The sequence below is a fragment of the Panthera leo genome, chromosome C1 (genome assembly GCF_018350215.1).
Source record: "Panthera leo isolate Ple1 chromosome C1, P.leo_Ple1_pat1.1, whole genome shotgun sequence".
Taxonomy (NCBI): Eukaryota; Metazoa; Chordata; class Mammalia; order Carnivora; family Felidae; genus Panthera; species Panthera leo.
In genome coordinates this window covers 112060367-112082292 of record NC_056686.1, presented here as the reverse complement: position 1 = coordinate 112082292, position 21926 = coordinate 112060367, and positions in this window count along the sequence as shown.

Sequence of the window (21926 nt, the reverse complement as noted above, 5' to 3'; positions counted from 1 at the left end):
TGTTGGGATGAAGGAACATCTTAGCACCTGCATTTTATGGGGACATAAAGGAGATATATAATACAGTTAAAAGAAAATTTGTTTTGTCTTTGTTTCCTCTGAGAAAGAATTTAAAAATATTTGATCCATCTAGAAAGAAACATGTTGGAGTAACAACGTGTTTAAAAATAAAAGGGGGGACAAAAGAAAGATACAGAAAGCCTTGATTTAGGGTAAAAACACCCACATACATATATCATAAGATGCTTTAATAAATGACATTACGAATATAAAACATGAAAATCATTAAGAATGTGCACGCGCTAACCGCCACTTATTACTTTCTAGTTTATTTGTGTTTCTAAGAAATCACAACGCGTGCATCTCTAAAAGCAGTCACAGCACCCAGAACTCGTGCTTGTCTGTGCACCCGAGCTGCAGGTGAACACGTACACTCTGCCAGGGAAAATGACAGATGGGTCCCGGTCAGCCTTGGCATCCTCCAGGACTCCAAACAAATGCAAATTTGTAGATCAAGGGCGGCCGTGATCAATCCACTGTCTGTTACTGGCACCAGGGCATTAAAGTAATGTTAAGAAAATGTCTCCGACAAAGCAAAATCAGACAGCTCCACCAGACACGAAGATCCATCTATTTTTAAAGGGGTTTAACACACAGAGTCAGGCTCCAGGACCAAGTAAACACCTGTGAGCTTTTAAGTGGATGCTTCCCTTCAGGTTTTCATTTATTTGTACCTTGATTTCAAAGGGTCCTGAGCCTGACTCTGCCTCTTCCCAAGACTAGACAAGTAGAAATGAGCCAACACTCTGAACTGCCTTTAGCTCCTGGAGGTGGCACCTTCACAAATGGCCTCTGACGTTTGCTGCTCAAAGTTTCCAATGTTTGATGCTAACAAGCTATTGGCAGAAATCATCTCTCACTCCATTCTTTAGCGTAATATTAACTTTAACATTTTAACATCTTTAACATTAACTCCAAATTTAATGTTTAAAAGTGTTCAACAAACAAGTTTCTCTGTTAAAAGATTTTCTTAGGTAAAACAGAATTCATTTATACAATACATTTAAGAACAAAATTGCAAAGCTACTGAATTTGGTCAGTAGAACATTTTCTCCAAAATGTCTTCATTGGGGTCCTCTGACGTACCACATACCATGGGCAAAAAAACGGCAATGATCAAAATACTCCACTAGGGGTGCTCCTGGGTGGCTCAGTCAGCTGAGTGCCCGACTTTGACTCAGGTCATGACCTCATGGTTCATGGGTTCGAGCCCCACATTGGGCTCTGCTGTCAGCACCGAGCCTGCTTCGGATTCTCTGTCTCTTTCTCTCTCGGTCCCTCCCTCATTCGCTCGTGCTCTCTCTCTTCCTCAAAAATAAACATTTAAAAAATGCTATACTGGAGTTTTGGGGGACAGGATGCCAAGGGCTGGACCTGATAATTTTTTAGGTGTGACAAGAATCATGGAATAAAATTAGCATGTTTAACTTCCTTACTGGAGCCGAGGGCCATTAGAGAGGAAAGTTGCATTACAAGGTTGAATACGACTATCTCTAAAAAGTAACGGGAAGAAAATGGAGGGAGAAAAACCCGAAGGAATGATGAGTAACAGTGCCACCAGGATATGCCAAGTCACTCCCTGTGGTCTGCTTGCATTATGTTCCCCAATAGTCAGACCATCCTGCAGGGTCTGGCCAGCATTCCCTCTTACAAATGATCAACCTGAGGTTCCGTAATGTATATTTTAATTTCAGCTGAAATTAAGTTCTGCAAGAAGATTACCTATTCCTTCAGGTGCACACCTTTCCCACGCTGTGCTTTAGTTGTATTTACACATGCAAGGGTTTGCATTTTCCTAACCTCGAGGATCGTGCTCACTCTCTGTGTGCGGGGAAAGAAGGGTCATTGTCATGCAGCTTATCATTGTTGATTCACTTAAAGACACTCTCAAAGTTCTAATTTTCAGCTTTCACTGGTATTCATATTTGGGTCACAACTGGCCTCATATCACGTGTAATGTGTATTCACTAAAGGAAAACAAAATAAAATCAATCACATGATAGTGACAGACAGAATATTTCTCATCCATCGAGTTATAGCAAAATGTTTAAAAATATAAAGATCTAAAAATCTGTTTTTGAAACAGTCACAGTTACATAACTCAGTCTTCAAAATGAATGAAAAATAAGTGTTTCCTGGAGCCTCCACAAATTTAATTTGCAGTTTAATATTTATAGTTTTGTCATACCATTCTAAATAGTCCTCCAAATCTGGATAGAATCTATGAACCTATTCTCATTTCATGGGGTAACAAATAAATAGACATGAAAAGAGAAAAGAATTTTATTTCTATGCTTTGGCATCACAACCCTCAAGACAACAAGAGTTGACCAGATTATTTTGCTTGAAGCGGGATGAGACTTTACTTTGATTCTTAGGAAAAGGAGGGAAAAGAGATGAAAAGAAACTTAAAAGAGGAATAAAGCCAGAGGGAAAGTGAGGTGAAGAGAAGAGAGGCACCTGCATAATGAATTGCAAGGGGCTTTTCCCGCTGGGGGTGATCAAGTGACCCATTTCAAGTTGCTTGCCTTGCTTTCCAGGCATCCTGGTCATCTTGAATTGATGTTAATGAAGGAAATGGATTATATGTTTGGGTGGATGCAGGCTGTGATAGTGAAATAATTCTAATACTAGAAAGTAGCTTGAAGCTGGGGTGAACAGTTAGCGAAGGATGCCTAGCGATGTGAGGGACACTGAAAGAGGGCTCTGAGATTCCTGAAGGAATGCTCCATCAATGGCCTTCCACACCTCTTTTAGCTCAAGGGCTAGAAGACCGCCATTGACATCTTGATTATATACATATTACATGCAAGTACTTGTACACACGTACATCTACACATATGTATATGCATGCATTTAAGTGTCTGTTAAGAGCCCTGCTTTTACATACTTCATTTAACCCTTGTAATATTTTTGAAGTCAATTTTATTCATAGCCTCTCATTGCACATGAAAAAATAGGGCCCAGAAAGATTAGATACTATTTCCTAAATACATACAGTTAGAATATAATGGACTTAAATGCAGGTGTGTCTGATTCCAAAGCCCATGAGTCCAAAATTCTGTGAATTTACCACTAAAATTTCCCATTTTAAATAAATTAGGGATACCTGGGTGGCTCCGTAGGTTAAGCAGCCAACTTTGGCTCAGGTCATGATCTCAAGGTTCATGGGTTTGAGCCCCACATTGGGCTCTGTGCTGACAGCTCAGAGCCCGGAGCCTGCTTCAGATTCTATGTCTCCCTGTCTCTCTGCCCCTCCCCCACTTGTGCTCTATCTCTCAAAAATGAATTAACATTAAAAAAATCAAAATTAATTGATTAATAATCATCATCATAGCAAAAATATTTTTTGAAAGTGTTCTGTACACTGATCATGTGCTAGCACTACTTTAAGAGCATATGTGAACTCATTAAGTCTCAGTGATTGTGATATATTTCTAATACCCTCCTTTTACACAACGTGCAGAGTGAGATTCAGTAACTAGCTCAGTCACAATGCTGCCTATGTGAGAATTCAGGATGTCATACTGGCAGTATCTCAGAGTCTCTATCTTTATTCCTTTGCTTCACAGAATCTCTTCCATGTCACAGAAACCACTTGAACATTCCAAGTCCTATAAAAATGTCTGCTATTTAAATATTAAATGGCAGTCTCGGGTTTTCAGCCAGAGTCCACCACCAAAATCAGTGCTTCTTTTTTGTTTGTTTGCTTGTTTTAAATTAGAGCTTCTCAGATTTCAAGGGTTTCTAAAATAAGATTTAAAACATACCACCTAGTAATACTGTATTGCATATGTGCAAGTTCATAAGAGAGTGAGTCTTAAAAATTCTCATCACAAGAAAAAATATTTTGTAACTATGTGTGGTGATGGATATTAACCAGACTTTGTGGTGATCATTTTGCAATATATATGAATACTGAGTCATTACACTGTACACATGAAACCAAGATTATATATGCCAAATACACCTTAGTCATTAAAAAAAAAAAAGGAACAGATTGGGTCTATAAGTAAATGTTAATTTCTGAGGTCACGTCCAACATCCTATCTGGTTAGCAAGAGAAAGATCAAACCTTAAAGTTTTTACATTCTGTTTAACCCATTCAATTCAAAGCTAATACATTAAATTCAGCTAAGAGACACCTGACATAGTAGAGAATAAATTCTAATGATAATGGTATCAATGACAATTATTTAATGCCACTATTCTCTTCAAAAGGTAGTGAAAGAGTCAATAATTTTCAAATAAATGTTTTCTTTCCAGAGTACAGCCCCTGTAGCATTGCTGGCCATGAGACTAATACAAATTTAATGGAAGTCTAAAAAAAGATTCCTTGTCAATTTCCCCTGTCAAATTTAAATGGACAATTTAAACTCTACAAATGAATTTATAGGAAAAAAAGAAATAGCACTGAACATATAAATATGTCTCCCACCACCTAATTGGAATATTAACACTTGAATCAAGAGTCCATAAATAAACTACAGAACTATACAGGAAATGTAATAAACAGAAAAGGAAGTCTCTATTTCCTGCAGCCTTCTATCAGCACTAAAACAGGAACACTTCATCTTGGAAACAGAAAATCTTAAACACTTCACGGTTAACACAGAATTTTAATGGAGAGTTTAATGCGGCAGGAATTTTTCAGACCCTAAAACACAAACAAACACAACAAAAAACCACCGTCTCTCCTGATCGTTACATAAAAGAACACTTTAACACCAAAACACATGAAAAGGCATTCTAGTGGTTTTGGTTTGTTTGTTTGCTCTGTATTTTTCTCATTTTATTACACAATGGTATTCTAGCTTTTTCTAGGGAGTAACTTAATTCTTGTCTGTTAATGGAAGTCTGGGTGACAGATGACCTGGGGGGAATATTAAGAAGCATATAGAGCAACACCTCTATATGCTTTGGCTCAGTCAGTTGAGCCTCCCACTCTTGGTTTCCGCTCAGGTCATCATCTCAAAGTTCATGAGTTCGAGCCTCATGTCGAGCTTCGCTCTGACAGTGTGGAGCCTGCTTGGGATTCTATCTCTCCCTCTCTCTCTTCCCCCCTCCTGCTCACTCTCTGTGTCTCTCTCAAAATAAATAAAGAAACTTAAAAAAAACTTAAAGGAAGAAGCACATAGAAAACTGTGAAATCAGGAAGACAATAGAATCACATGGGAAGAGTTGGCCAGTGCACTGGCAGTGGGAAGGACCCAGGGAGAGTAGGGAGTTATCGGGGCCAGAGCTCTGCTGCTAACACAGTCCACGGCTGGTGAAGAGACCCCGAACCCACCAGCACATGCATTCTTATCGTCTCCAGATTTGCTCTTCTTTTTATGTGCTTTAGAGCAAAACATGGTTTAAAAACCCAATGGTAAACAAACATCATACTGCTACATCCCAGACCTTTTTTGAGAGAAAATAGTGGCATATTTGCTTGTCTATCTCTGTATGTGTACAAACTGAGGCGTTTGAAGACAACATGAATATTGGTTCCTTGTCGGAGAAGATTTATTCACTACCCTTGGGTTTGATTATTAGATTGATATTGCAAACACTGACGTTTGTTAATTAATTTTTAAAAGGGTATTTCTGCTCAGCTGTAGAGCTGAGGAAATTCATTTCACTAAATGTCACATGAGAATGGGAAGAAAGAGACACAATTTTTAGACCTCAGTGCCATAATTAATTTTTTTCCAAATATGGATTTCTTAGCCAAAAAAAAAAAAAAATCATGTTCTTTATATGTTTCCTTTCAGAAAGACTGTCTAAAGAATTTAATGGAAACATGAATTTAAGCATTGTTCATTAAACTAAGGAATTTAATTTGTGATTTTATGAATAATAATATTGCTACATTCTTTAAGCTTTTTCTTATATAGAAATAAAGAATTTACTTGGATGTTTTTAGCCATAGATTTCCATAAACACTATTTAATAAACATGTTCCCAGTGCATCTGAGTTGCTCAGTTGGTTAAGTGTCTGACTTTGGCTCAGGTCGTGATCTCGTGTTTCATGAGTTCAAGCCCCGTGTAGGGCTGTGTGCTGACAGCTCAGAGCCTAGAGCCTGCTTTGGATTCTTTCTCCCTCTATCTCTTCTCCTCTCCTGCTCACACTATGTCTCTCTCTCTCTCTTTCCTGCTGTCTGTCTCAAAAAAAAAAAAAAAAAAAAAAGAATAAATATTAAAAAACACATATTCCCAATAAACACATTTAATACTGACTACCTTGCTCTCAACAAAGGGACAGAATCCATTCTTTTTTTTCTATGTGACACTTCCTATTCCCCCACAGATCAGCACTCTTATAAACAGTGGTGATGAGATTATGCAGTTCACCACTTTTGAAAAGGAAAATCACTTTTTGCTCCGGGTAACAGCCGAAAGAATTTACCTTATTAAAGAGCCCCATGACAGCAGATCTTTAAGAATGCCTGTGCTTCTTGTCAAATATCTGAGTAAAATTTACATTTAGTTATAGAATCTTTTTAAAATCCTATGGCCCCCTCTGCCACTTTTCCCTCTAAAACAGAGTTAAGTGACAACTAAAGATCCCAATTCAATACTGATTTTGTGGGAGAATTGTCCTTATAATAAACTGCATCTTTATTTCACTTAATTATTATCTGTTCTTCAAAATATCCATCCACCTATCCACCCATCCTTGCATACATCCAAGGATTCCCGGTAACATGACTGGTCAGATCTTCAAACACAGGAGAATTGGGATAAAGATGAAGAAAACCAACTTCATTTATTTTTTTTAATTTTTTTTATCTTTATTTATTTTTGAGAAAGAGACAGAGTGTGAGCAGGGGAGGAGCAGAGAGAGAGGGAGACACAGAATCCGAAGCAGGCTCCAGGCCCTGAGCTGTCAGCACAGAGCCTGATGTGGGGCTTGAACTCATGAACCATGAGATCATGACCTGAGCTGAAGTTGGACACTCAACTGACTGAGCCACCCAGGCGCCCCTCATTTATTTTTAAAAAGAAATTTTATTTTATAACCAGGACAGATTTTGCTCCATATAAAATGATATTTCAAGGAGACATAATATCATATTCTTGAAATTTCAGATTCTGTAATTATTTGTACATTGTCTTAAATGTAATGAATTTTTTCAGTTATATCTTTATGCCACTTCCATGATCAAGAATCTCATCAGTGTTTTCCTCATTATCTACTATATTTCCTGCTATGGAGGCAGTTTTGTGTCTATCCATTTATTTGTTCGTGTATTTGACATTAATGAATTAATGGAATCATTCAACAATCATACATTGAACCTCTACCATGTGTCAAAATTATCCTGAATATTCGGAATAAAATGGTGACTGATATGCCATGTCTACCCTTGAGAAACTTTGGACTAGTGGAGACAGGCAAGTCAACCTATGATTAGATTTTTGTGGGTCTCCTGTTATCCTCTGTGCAGCCCAAGCTCTTTGTGAAGTACTTTTCCACTAGCAGAAACCATGGATGGCTTCCAAGGAGAAGTAAATTATGAATAAACACAATGACCTTGGACATTGGAGCCCCAAAGACCTGGATTTGAATCCTCGCTCATCATACATCTAGTCTTGGAGTTCTTTGGGCTTCCTCATCAGTAAGCAGTTGCTAATAATAACTGTTTTATAAAAATATTATGAACATGGCTGGGTGACTCAGTCAGTTAAGCATCCGACTTTGGCTCACGTCATGATTTCAAGGCTTGTGAGTTTAAGCCCTGTGTTGGCTCTGTGCTGACAGCTCAGAGCCTGGAGCCTGCTTTGGATTCTGTGTCTCCCTCTGTTTCCACCCCTCCCCTGCTTATGCTTTGTCTCTCTCTTCTACAAAAATATATATGCATTTAAAAAATTAAAGATATTGTGAAGAACAGATGAGACAATTATAACCAATTCATTCCTTCAACACGCCTTTATGGAACCCCTAAATATGCCAGGCACAGTAGTGAACAAGGCCCTTGCCCTCACTCTCTAATACGGAAGAAAGACAATAAACAAAGAAGCAAATATATAATGTAATGTTAGGCAACTAAAAGTGTTTGAAGAAAATATTGATGGATTAGCAAAAAATTAGAGTACAGTTTTAGATGTGGTAGTCAATAACCTCAGTGACAACGTGACATATGAACAGAGTCATCAGTGAACTCTACATGTATAAGAGGTACTAGGATGAAGTAATTCTAAGCAAATTCAAAGGCCCTGAAGTGTTAGCCTGTTTGGTCTGTTAAAAACACAAGAGAGTCCAGTGCAGCTGATTATAGTGAATGGAAGGAGAACAAAATTAGAGATATTAGCAAGGGTACATTATACACAGCCTTGCATAGATGCTTTTGAGTTCTCTTCCAAGTGGGTTGGGAACTAGGGCCAAATGTGATCTGACTCACAGGTCTCTCTGGCTGTTGCAAGAAGGAAACCTGTGGATATGGGAAGCAAAGTGAAATGAGATTAGTTAAGAAGCTATTACCCTTAGGCTGGGTGAGAGATGACTGTTTCAAAAAAAATGCTAAGTGATAGAAAATGGACAGTTCAAAGTATGTTGGAATGTGGTCCTTACAACATATACTGATGGTGCGGTTGTGTTTTTTTTTAAATTCTTTTTAATGTTTCTATTAATTTTTTTAAGAGAGACACAGAGCATGAGCAGGGAAAAGACAGAGAGAGAGGGAGACCCAGAATCTGAGGCAGGCTCCAGGCTCTGAGCTGTCAGCACAGAGCCTGATACGGGGCTTGAACTCATGAACCATGAGATCATGATCTGAGCTGAAGTTGGACTCAGCCAACTGAGCCACCCAGGCACCCCTAGATTAATTTTTTTTTAATTTTTAAATTTTTTTCTTCTATTTTAAATTTTATTTTTGAGACAGGGAGAGAGAGACAGAGAGAGTGTGGGGGAGGGGCACAGAGAGAGGGAAATACAGAATCTAAAGCAGGCCTCAGGCTCTGAGCTGTCAGCATGGAGCTCAAACTCACAGACCGTGAGATCATAACCTGAGCCAAAGTCGGACGCTCAACTGACTGAGTCACCCAGGTGCCCCTGGATGTGGTTTTTAATTAGGGATGTGGTGGTGTTTAACAACCAACTCTCTGAAAATGAAAGTCATTTGCATTTCACTGACGTACATACTCCCAACACGCTTGGGAGCAAGCTACGAATGTGTCTCCTCTGAATAGAGCTAGAGAGTGATGTACACAGTCCATTGTCTTGAGTCCATGCCGAACAGCTCAGCATACCACTTGTGGAAGGCAGCCACCTTCTGATATTCATGTGGTGATGTAACAATCCCCTCCACTTGAAGATGAACAAAACGCGGCAAAAGGGATTGAATTTCACTCCATAGCCAAAAGACTATGACTTTCACGTTGGGCGTATACTCTTTTTTTCTCACTGACTCTCTTGACATACTTGCTCTCCCCTCTATCTCTTGGTTCACTCATATTGAGGACAGCAAGCAGCCACGTTGTAATGAGTCCTATGGAGAAGCTCACATGACAAAGAAAGGATCTGAGGCCCTCAGTCTAACAACCTGTAAGAAACGGAAGTCTGAAAAAACATACTACACAAGTGAGTCTGGAAGCAAACCCTTCAGACCCAGTAGAGTCTGGAGCTGACTGCGGTCTTCAACAACAGCTTTCCTGTAATGTCGGGAGACACTTGGAGCCAGAGATCCACAACTGAGTCATGCCCTGACTCTTGACTCACAGAAACGGTACGATAATATGACATTGAATTTAAGTCACTATATTTGGGGCAATTGTTTGCAGCAATATGTGAGTAATATACCCTGTTTGTAAAAGAAAGAGAGGGGTTAGGATAACTACGTTTTGATGTGTGAGCATCTAGGTGAATATTGCTGCCATTTAGTGAGTGAGGGAACACTAAGGGAAAAATCATGTTTGGGGATAAAAATTAAAAATTTGGTAAGGCCAGGATAATTGAAAGAGCATTTAAACATTCTAGTGGAAATGTCTGGTAGATATTTATATGAATCTGAGTTCAGGGAAGGCATTATGGACAAAGATACAAATTTGGGGGCCATCAACTTGCCTTTCATTCCATGGAGTCATTTGTATCATCTAGAAAGTTAAAGCAGGTTGCAGGTGGAGAGGAGAGATCATCAGAATATAAAGCAGAGAGGAGAGAGGAAGTGAAGGGAGTCTAGAACATGTGAGTCTGAGTGAAAGAATTGTTTAAAGAAAGTGTTATCAACTGGGTCAAATATTGGTGCCAAGTTGAGTGGGATAAATACTGAGAATTTACCATTAGATCTGTCATTGTTGAGTCCATTGGTGAATCAGACCATCTATGCTCATGTAGTAGTGGTAGAAATAAAGTTTCATGAGAGAATGGGAGGTAAGCAAATGGAGGTGATATAGATTGATTATTGTTTTAGATAATGTTTCCCTAATGATGTGTTCAGAGAAAGGAGCAGTGGTCATGGGGACAGTATATCCCTTTAAATGGGAAGAAAGAAAAAGCATGTAGGTATGAGTCAAGATAAAGATTTGCCTGTGAGGGGACCAAGAAGGTACTTCCTGAATGACTTGATTTCCTTAGTGAACACGAAACGAGATCAGGAACTGGAAACTAGAAAGGGTGATGGGTGGTGGAAGTCTAAAGAGCTAGTGATAGGGAAATGAGCCTTTTCAGAAACTGGGACAGTGATTTGAGGAGAGCTGCATACTGGACTTGTTGGACAATGCTGAGATGCCACTTGAGATTTCCCCATTAAATAGTTCAGTGAGAGCAGTCAGCATTTTTTTTTTTTTTTGGCTCTTTTTCCCAAGTATGATCAACTGTCCTCATGAAGGCACATGATGCTTTTCTAGGAGAATACAAGAATCAGAAATGGTATGAAGATGTGGAAGTAGTGGGTTGTACAGAAGGGCTGGCAGGGAGTACCCTACTTCCAGGGCCAGCAGAACATGAGATGTTCCAGAGGATGCGGAGAGCCTCCTCTTTATTTTTATTTATTTATTTTTTTAACGTTTATTTATTTTTGAGACAGAGGGAGACAGAGCATGAATGGGGGAGGGTCAGAGAGAGAGAGGGAGACACAGAATCCGAAACAGGTCAGCACAGAGCCCGACGCGGAGCTCGAACTCCTGGACCGCGAGATCATGACCTGAGCTGAAGTTAGACGCTTAACTGACTGAGCCACCCAGGCGCCCTGAGAGCCTCCTCTTTAAATGGAAGTAATATCCTTAGACTCCATTAGACTTCTGTTAGAGCAAGATGGTGAAGGGGGTACTCAGGAAAGAGGCTGAAGGAATGAGGGGTATTACTGATAGACCTAGCAGCAGAGATGAAGAATTTAGGGAAACCGGGAGAGAGGCAGACTGACCCCAATTAGGAGGTGCACATCCCCATGCACATGATGGACACACGTGGGTTTGTTGTGTTGCCTGGTGTGATGGCGATGGTGACATGAGAGGATCAGTCTTGAAAGGGTGTGTGTGTAGTTGGGGGGGTGCCTGTTGTGTGTGGAAGATCAGTTCTAAGTTTACCTCCTGCCAGGGAATGTTTCTAGAGCCAGGAGGTGGGAGATGGGGTCCCACCAGAGGAACATAGGGTTCTGTGGTACAGGGTGGCATCAAGGGCACTGTCTTTCAGCTCAACTATCCCAGCAAAACACATTTCCCAGAAAGAAAAGCAGCATTAAACATTTTTTTAAATATATGAAATTTATTGTCAAATTGGTTTCCATACAACACCCAGTGCTCATCCCAAAAGATGCCCTCTTCAATACCCATCACCCACCCTGCCCTCCCTCCCACCCCCCATCAGCATGAAACATTTGTACAGGAGCATGCATTAATCTTTGAAAGAATCCTGCTTAATCCCTAACGTGGATGGAGGTTTTGAAAGGACTCAGCCTGTCTTTTATTTTAGCTGAGATGACAAATGTCTCAGGCAGTGCCCTTCAGGGAAGTGTGTCTGTAAGACATTAAGAAGGCAGGAAACACTCTCCAAATGTCTTTTCCCCACATTTGGTTCTCACTGAAGTAAAAACAGCAACAAGGCCAAAATTGTGGAAGTCTTACCAAGTTTCTATCAGCTCATTAATATTCTTTTAATCTTCCATTTTCGGCAGTTTAATTTAGTTGATGTTTCTCATTTACATAGAGACAACATTCTTAATTGATTTAATCCTGGCTTCTGTCTTTCTAGCAAGCCTATTGTTATTTATTGATTTTAATTAATATATACAGACCTCAGATTTCAGCTTTGAAATCCAAAAGTTCTCCTTTTGAGTGGTCTTTCTTTTGAGCAAGATTATAACAGTTTTCTCTCGGCCACTGCCTGAATTCATTACCATTTTCATTCATTTGTTCAACACGTTGACTGAGCATTTATGTCCTAGGCAATGTACCAGGTTTTTTTATCTAGAGAAAAATGATAATAAACAAATGGTATGAAATGATGAGGGAGCATGTCTCCGATGAAATGACATTTGGGCCGAGACCTTAAAGTGAGAACAATCCTTTATAGGAAGAATAGGGCGCAGGGATTTGCCAGAGCAAGGAACCACACATGTAGAATGGCTGTGCATGTATGGAGGCTGGCAGATCACAGGGAGAATGGAATAGAGCACATGGGGAGGTTGACAGGGTCCTGTGTATGTGCAACTTCGGAGGCTAGGATGCGGAGTGTGGATATTATTCAATAGGAAGAGAAAGTCAATGGAAAAGTTTTAGACAGGAAAATAACACAATTCTACTTACATGTAAAAAAGAGTGCTCAGAATGACAGCTTTCCTGTCCGTCGTAGCCTCATGTGTTAGCACACGGACTTTAGAGCCAGAAGGATCTAGGTAGAAACCCCACTCCCAATGCTTACCTGTTACAATGCATTTAGGTTATTTGATCTTTAGATATGTTATTTGTAGAAGGAGAATGATGATAATTTGTGGTGTTGCTTAAGTGATTGAAAGGGTCGTAAAGAACACAGAGTAATGCTGGCACAAAGTAGACACTCAAAATGTAAATTTTCTAGAAATTTCATAATTTATATTAGCTAATTCTAGCTTTGTAAGGATGTAACATAAATAATGAATGTATAGGGCTTTTTATTTCATTTAAGGAGGAGAGCAAAACAAATGTATACAATCATTTGACCACTGCCTCAATCAAAATATAGAACAACGCATCTCGCTAAGGAAATTGCCTCATGTCCCTTTTGAATTATTCCCTTTTTTTCCACCAGAAGAGAATTTCCTGGCAATTTCATCTTTGTCTCTATTGTTCTGCCTTTCTAAAATGTCATATAAATGAATGCAGGTCATAGGCTCTAAGTCTAATTTTTTTCACTTAATATTGTGTGTTTGAACTTTACCCCTATTGGTGAGCGTATCAAGTTCACTCATTTTTTTGCTGACAATATTAGTTGTATGGATATATCATAATTCCGTCCATCAGTTGGTGAGCATGTGGGTTGTTTCCATTTTGGAGCTTCTTTGAATTAAGTTTCTAGAAACTTCTGCATATAGGTCTTTGTAGAGACATATGTTTTCATTTCCATGGGGTAAATTCCTAGAAGTGGAATTGCTGAGTTTCATACTAATGTTTAACTTTGTAAGAAACTGTTGAAGAGCTTTCCAAAGCTGTCTGTACGTACCATTTGGTGTTCACACCAGCAGTGTCTGAGAATTCTAGTTCCTCTGCATACTCACCAGCACTTAGCTTTTTATTTTTTCTAGTTGATTTGTAATGGTATATCATTGATCCTTTTAAGATGTAAGTCAGTTCAGTGTGTGACCCTACCAAATCTAATTGTTACTTATGTCAAACCACCTAATGTATTCCTCTTTCCATTCACTTTGACTTTCATTCATTCTGTAGACATATACTCAACACCTGCTAACAGTTTCTAAGAACTCTATGTTCTAATGATAATAAAATGTGACAAATGCTAGAAGGAACCAAAGGCTTGATGAGGATACAGTAGTTGCACAAAAGAGATTTGCTTAATTCAGATTAAGCTAAATTTTAAAATGTGAGGGAATGTTTGCCTGGGATGTAGGAAAATGAAGACAATCCAGAAAGATGATAGGATAGAAATGTCGAAGGCATTAGCTTTTTTAAAACTTCATATAATTAATTTCAAAATTGAGTAGTACAGATGTTGCTAACTAATAACTTAGTCTTCTTTTATCTAAAATGTGTGAGTCTGGAGTGGCTGAACATCTCCTAAAAATGGGAACTGTCTTTGCAGAATATCTTTCTGACATATATGCTCTTTTTCATATTACAAAAGACTTTCCCCATTACAAAGTAGCTATATATTTTCCTCAGTGGCAGTTGAAAGAAACTGGCATTATTCAACCTCACCTTTCTTTCCAAAATTTGATATCTGATGTATGTTATCTATAGTAAGAATGGAGTCCCAGATCATCAAAGACAGACTAATACATTTTTTTGCCCTCAAATTACTGGTTTCCTAATCATGCCCTCTCAGATTTATTAAATTCATTCCAGGTTGGCTTGACACTTTGACCCAATGCCATTCATTTCTCTGCTTGATGATATACAAACCTTGTGGCTGTGATCTATTTTAGATATGCAATTTATTATAAAGGTTAAATAATTTGTACATAGTTTTTTAATTATGCCCATAAGCCTTATCTCTGAAACACTAATATAGAAGAAAATCATCACTGCGGCGGGGGGAAAAAACTTAAGGTTAGAAGAAGAATGAGTTAGAACAGTAGCCATAAATGTGATAGACAAAACATCAAATGAAATTAGATATAAACAGAAATCAAAATTAATTCAATCCATTTATCTTATGGCATTTTGCATATATACATTCACCAGATATGCTAAATTTAGTAATATATTTCAGTTCAATTTAATTCAATAACTCAATTTAATGAAATTAAAAACACATTAATGGGGGGAAAATGGTAGCATAGAAAATCTCCCTAATCTCCTCCCTAAAACAACTGTGTAACCAAAATAAAACAAATGTAGAGGAAAAAGCGCATCAACACACATATTTTATCAGTCAGATTAGGCTTCAGTAATAAGCAACTCCCAAATCAGTGGCTTACCACAACAAATATTTAAGTTCTCATTCGCATTAAATATTGACAGCAATTTTGTGTAGCTCTGCTCCACATCAGTTCTACTCTGCAATCCAGACCCATACCTGAAGACAACAGAGGAAAAAAATCTAGGGAAAAAAAACTGGCATTTATACAAAATGATAAAAAAAAAAACCTTGCGTGGCTCTTAAAACATCTGGTCAAAAATGGTGTTGAGACAGCTTCTAGGCTAATATTCTTCTTATTTTCACTTCATTGACTAAATCAAATAATAAACTCATTCGGAAAAAAAGAAGAGACCAAATAAGCTACTGGGTCTACATCAAAATAAAATGCTTCTGCATGGTGAAGAAAATAATCAACAAAACTAAAGGCAACCTACAGAATGGGAGAAGATATTTGTAAATAACATATCTGATAAGGGGTTAGTATATAAAATATGTAAATAATTGATACAACTCAACACCCAGAAAGCAAATAATCCAATTAAAAATGGGCAGAAGACATGAAAAGACATTTCTCTAAAGAAGACATATACGACCAACAGACACACAGTAAGATGCTCATAATCACTTATCAACAGAAAAATGAAAATCAAAACTACAGTGATATATCACCTCACACCTGTCAGAATGGCTAAAATCAAAAACATAAGAAACAACAAGTGTTGGTGAGTGTGTGGAGAAAAAGGAACCCTGTTGCACTCTTGGTGGGAATGCAAACTGGTGCAACTACTCTTAAAAACAGTATGGAGGTTCCACAAAAAGTTAAAAGTAGAACTATCCTTCAATCCAGTAATCACACTACTGGGTATTTACCCCCAAATATGAAAACAATAATTCAAAGGGATACATGAACCCCAAAGTTTATAGCAGCATTATTTACAATAGCCAGATTATGGAGGCAGCCCAAGTGTCCATGGATAGGTGAATGGATAAAGAAGGTACAGCATAGCACATATATATACATATATACACACATAGCATATATATATATGCTAGCGTATATACATAGCATATATATATATATGCTATGCCGTACCTTCTTTATCCATATATCCGTATATAGATATATCCATATATCCATATATCCATATATATCTATATCTATATATAGATATATATGATGGAATTTTATTCAGCCATAAAAAAGAAAGAAATCTTGCCACTTGCAAAAACATGGATGGAACTAAAGTGTATAATGTTAAGCAAAATTAAGTCAGAGAAAGACAAATACCATATGATTTCACGCATACATGGCATTTAAGAAACAAAACTAAGGAGCAAAGGAAAAAAAAGAGAGAAACAAATGAAGAAACAGACTCTTAGGTATAGAAAATAAACTGAAGGTTAACAGAGAGAAGATAGGTGGGGGGTGGATAAAGAGATGATGGAGATAAGTGCACTAGTGATGAGCACCGGGTATTGTATGGAAGTGTTGAATCACTATATCACACACCTGAAACTAATATAACACTGTGTGCTAACTACACCAGAATTAAAATAAAAACTTAATTTAAAAAGTTTTTAAAAAAAGAAAAAATATTCCAACAGCCATGGGCATGGAGATCATGGACGTGTTTGAAAAAACAATGAATATATTGCATGAAAGCTTATACACATACACACACATTTTCAAAAGACAACAAATTTTTTTTTCTAAATGTGGTAGAAATGTATCCAAATTGAAAGAGTTTAAGATTCTTTTGACTGGGTAATTTCAATTGAAAAAAAAAAATCCTGAGATCCTAAGACACATCTAATATCAATGAAAGGTCACTAAGTATTGTAAAAAATCAAATGCAGAAAATTAAAAATGCCACTTATTGCCTCTAGTTTGGAGGGGCAAGTAAAGAAGAAAAATGGGTTTTAAGAAATATTTAAATCATTTCTCTTGAAACACAACTAGATGTTTGGCCAAGTGGCATTATGTTTTCTGACTAGGATTATTAACATGGGGATGAAATATACTGACCCTAAAGAGAAACATTTTCTAATCTTTGGTGGACCAAAATCAGAAAGTGAGGGAAGAACATTAGAGACACCAAAATTCCTCTTTGCTTAGTCATTTTCCCCTCTGCCAACTGATGATAGTACAAGGTAATTATTCCATCTTTGCCCAACAGAAAACTGGTTGACCTGCAGGCTTCCCAGTAAACAAAAGAAAACCACAGGAAAGGTTCCCTTGTGGAATAGCGCACAAGCCCATGTCATTCTCATTCTTCTAAAATAATTAATTTGATAATATAAACCCAAACCATTCAGGATGTCACATTATATTCAAGATGGAGAAGTCTAACAGTGACCAGGAGAAAAGAAAGAGGGATCCAAAAGGAAACCAAACAATATTTTGAGACAAATGGTAGGTGTTGTTAGGTTTGGGCAAAACAAAACAAAACAAAAAATCGAATAAGCAAAACTAAACTATGGATCTCGGCGCTCCTGGGTGGCTCAGTCGGTTAAGCGTCTGACTTCGGCTCAGGTCATGATCTCACAGTTCGTGAGTTTGAACCCCGCATCAGGCTCTGTGCTGACAGCTCAGAGCCTGGAGCCTGCTTCACATTCTGTGTCTCCCTCTCTCTCTGCCCCTTCCCTGTTCATGCTTGTCTCTCTCTGTCTCAAAAATAAATAAACATTAAAAAAAATTTTTAAAAAAGTAAAGTATGGATCTCATGAAGAAGTTGTACAGTGCAAAAGCAGAAAAATAAACTTAGCATGCAAGAGACAGATGGAAAAGACCCTTGTAGACTAACTCCATAAATCAGAGCAAAATTTTACACAGCAACTGCTTTACATGGACATCAAAGACGTGTGGCCTTGAGGATTAATGAGACAGGACAGCAAATTGAGATGAATTTGAAGTCAACTGACTCTTAAAAAAGGAAAATAGTTCCCATGAAAAATTTACAACTACCTGAAAAATAGTAAGAGGTGGAACCTGCATGGCAGAAAATTGAGTTAGAGATGTGGAGAAGGATGTACAGATGTGGAAACCCAATGGATGGAGAAGATTATGGTGATGAGGACATTGCTAGAGCATGTGCAAATCTAGCCACACACCTAAGTAAGGCATGAGCGCAGACTCTTTGAGTTGAAGAATGATATACTTAAAAGAACCTATAGGGCGCCTGGGTGGCTCAGTCAGTTAAGCGTCTGACTCTCGATTTCAGCTCAGTTCATGATCTCATGGTTCCTTGAGTTCAAGTCCCTCATTGGGCTCTGTGCTGACAGCTTGGAGCCTGGAGCCTGCTTTGGATTCTGGGTCTCCCTCTCTCTCTCTACCCCTCCCCTGCTCATGCTCTCTCTCTCTCTCTTTCTCTCAAAAATAAACATTAAAAAAAAAAAAAGAACCTATAGCCCAGGACCAGATATATACCTGGAAAAAGGTTTTCAGGTAACTTTCAAGGGAAGTTACTATCTAGTAATATGCAATTCTATTAAGAAGAAACACCCATGAATTTAATCAAATATTTAAGAAATATACAGTCAAAATTCTGCAATATGCCTCTAATGTAAGCTGGTCCTTTCTAAGATTTTAAAAAAGATCCTTTTTTTTATATTTAAAAATGCCATGTGCTACCTTTGCCCTGTGAATAACTGTCCACAGCTGATTGTGATTCAGAAGACATTGTGGCTCAACCTCAGGGAGATTTGGAAACCTGCACTGATGTAACGTAATTTAAGAAAGTGATATGCCAGAGCAAGGTTTTTTTCTTAAGAGGATATATAATGGTAAGATAAATGCCTGTTATTAGAGCTCATTTAGTAGCTCTCTTTTTCTCATGTGCACTGAATGCAGTAGCATGGCTTACTTTTATTTTTTTTATCAATCCATTATACAATTCATGAGATATTAATTGCAACACTATTAGTGAGAAGACCATTTATGGATTCCTGGGGGAAAAAAATCACAAGCCATGAATCCTGGGTCCAGCCAATCTAAATTTTACCCTGAGTTCCAGGCTTATACATCTAATTGTGTGTTTGACATTTTCCTACTTGAATGTCCAGTAGGCCCTGCAAACAAAATGTGTCAGTGCTGAACAAATAATCTTTCCTCCTACACCTCCTATACCCACAGTATTATTAACACTCAGAGTTAATAACAACCCAATTTCTGTTTCTTATGCCCAATCCTTGGGGTTATTTCTGATTTTTTCTCTTTCTCTCACACTTTATAGCTAACGAACCAGAATTCTATCCTATCTTCAAATAGATTCAGTGTTCTACTTTTTTTTTTATTCTCTTAGTTCTCTTGATAATTATGTTAAACTTGTTCTTTCTGTTCTTTATTTGGTAGTAAGAGAGATCCCATAAAATATGATAGATCATGTTATTCTTGTACTTAAAGCCACCCAGTCACTTTTCCTTCAAAATAAAAGCCAAGGAGCTTATTTGGCCTGTATTATTTCACATAATGTGGCCTTGGTTCTTACTGCCTGTCCACCAACATTGCCTGTTAGCCTCCCCCACACTTCTATGCTCCAGCCCACTAGCCTCCTTGGTATCACTAGGCATGCCTGGCACTCTTCATACGGACCTTCAAGTACCCTTCTCCTCTGGGACACTCCACTCACAAATGCCAGTGACTGTCTCCTTCATCTACTTGCTCAAAGGTCATTTTCTCCGCAGCAATGTCTCCAGCCACCATATCGAAGATGACTGCACTCCAAACTTCCCTGAATTCCCTTGCTGCCTTATGTTTCTACATTGTTCTTGTAGGTTCCTGCTCTACTTAAATCTTAAATTATTTATTTACTTTCTATCACAGACCATTAATGTATGAATACTAGGAGAACAGAGAATTTCACCCATTTTGCGTTCTGCTCTTCTGTCAAATCCTAAAGCAGTGCCTTGCACAGCGGGGCACTCAAAAAAGTTGCATTGATTGAATAGATGAACCCTTCAGGGCAAACACAGCCAAGTTTTAGATCTGTAGGACTTCAAGAATAAAACAAACAAACCACTCAATTTACACTTGTCTTTCTCTTCCAGTTTACTCCACACAGACCAAAGAGGTCAAGATAAAGGAAGATGAATACAGAAGAAAGAATAGTAGAAAATTAATTATGCTAAGACTAAAGAGATGATAAAATGTATTTAGAAATGCGTACTATAAATGCCAAGTATGAGTTAATAACATAGAGACATATTGGAAGAAGGACTAATGAAAGGTGAATATAATATTTTACAAATTTATAAATATTTGTGTTATATAAAATATAATATTTTAAAATACTCAAATGAAATACATAAAGTTAAAAGGTGGCAAAGTTAGTGAGGAAGTATATGTTTTACAAATATTTCATCTCAGACAAAAGTAGAAAGTGAGTAGATAAAATATAAACATAGTATATAAATGAAGTATACACATAGACATGCAATTATATTATATTATCATGATTATTTGACCCAAAAAGTTAACCACAACTCAGTTTTGCAAGCATTGTAGGATTTCAAATCAGGAAGCAGGAGTGATGTGTACATGTGGTTGTGGGAGCGTTAGGGAGATGGTTGATATGTGAAAAGGAGGGATTGAAGAAAGAGAAGAAATTGACCACAAAAAGCAAAGTAGGAAAATAAAAAAAAGGAAGATACTATTTCAAAAGCATAATAAATATCTACTATAAAATAAGAGAGGGGACAAAATAAAATATTTCAATTTCATTGAATATGAAAGGACTGAATCTCTCCATTAAAGATATTCATACTGGCTTAAAAATGATTTAAGTATATAAAATTATTAAAAATGATAAATGAAGGATAAAAGTAAAGGATAAACAAAACCAGTGTAAACTCAATATTAATATTAAAAATATACCTTGGGGCGCCTGGGTGGCGCAGTCGGTTAAGCGTCCGACTTCAGCCAGGTCACGATCTCGCGGTCCGTGAGTTCGAGCCCCGCGTCAGGCTGATGGCTCAGAGCCTGGAGCCTGTTTCCGATTCTGTGTCTCCCTCTCTCTCTGCCCCTCCCCCGTTCATGCTCTGTCTCTCTCTGTCCCAAAAATAAAAACGTTGAAAAAAAAATTTTAAAAATATACCTTAAAATATTCCACTCAGAAAAATAATAAAATACAAAGGTAGAAAATGAAATTAATAAAAAAGTTATAACAATCTGAAATCTTAATACATCAAATAACAGGAGTCCCTCTGGATCAACAAAGGAAACTTTGAGGGGCTCCTGGATGGCTCAGTTGGTTGATCATCCAACTTTGGCTCAGGTCATGATCTCATGGTTCATGAGTTCAAGCCCCACACTGGGCTCTGTGCTGACAGTGCAGAGCCTGCCTGGGATTCTCTCTCTTCCTCTCTCTCTGCCCTTCCCCTGTTTGCTCTTTCTCTCTCAAAATAAATGAATAAACTTAAAGGAAAGAGACTTTGATTTAAAAAATAAAAATGACATTAATAAATTTTTAAATAAATCCTCAAGAATTCAATAGGTCAAAGATCCCCACAACAAACATTCAAAGGATATAGCCTTGATAATAACAAAACAAAACCAGATATGAACACACAAAAACCTGGCAAACCAAAACTGAGAAACAAAAAGTGGCCATTTGGAAATTAAGAAATATCTTCCTTAAAAACAATTCAAGGGAGAAGCTACTTGAAAAGTAACAAAATTAGAACATTTTACAAAAAAAAAAAAAATCTTTAGGATGAATCCTGAATATTTTTAGAGTAAAATTCCTCATCATAGATGTTTTTTATTGGTAACATAAAAACCTAATAACAAGCTTACATAAAACCAGAAATAATTCAAACTAAATTATAAGGAGACTTTAAGAAATATAAGAAGTTAAGTTAGTAAAATTGGAAA